We start from the raw sequence: 311 nt of genomic DNA, 5'->3' as shown, positions 1-311 counted from the left end.
CCCCACGGAAAGAGCTCCTTTCCTTTATGAGCCCTCGGGGGAGATCACATCCTTCCAGCAAGTTTTGCAGGCTGGAGAGAATCCTGCAAGCAAAGCTGTCTGTTTGCGGAGGAGGAGCTGCGCACCCTGGTTGTGACCGAGCGGGAGACAAGGGGTGCTGCTGCCCCTGGTGAGCTCCCTGGGTCCTTCCCCACCAGTACTGGAGGCTTGGAGGCCTCGGGGAGGTTTTGCTGCCTGGCAGGTCTGAAGCACGTGGCAAGATGCACTCACGCAGGGCAGCCCAGCGTCTGCCCCTGGGGCCATCCCAGCCG

General features: G+C 62.7%; 1 protein-coding gene across 1 annotated transcript in view; it reads right to left on the bottom strand.

Annotated features, from left to right (window-relative positions):
* SMOC1 (SPARC related modular calcium binding 1) overlaps positions 1-311 on the bottom strand; it is a 179,932-nt gene that overhangs the window by 173,827 nt on the left and 5,794 nt on the right. The gene's annotated exons all lie outside the window — the stretch shown is intronic.

Source organism: Pygoscelis adeliae, unplaced genomic scaffold (genome assembly GCF_000699105.1).
Source record: "Pygoscelis adeliae isolate BGI_AS28 unplaced genomic scaffold, ASM69910v1 Scaffold356, whole genome shotgun sequence".
NCBI classification, from domain to species: domain Eukaryota; kingdom Metazoa; phylum Chordata; class Aves; order Sphenisciformes; family Spheniscidae; genus Pygoscelis; species Pygoscelis adeliae.
Note: the sequence above shows the minus strand (reverse complement) of the source record. Positions and strands in the feature narration are given on the sequence as shown.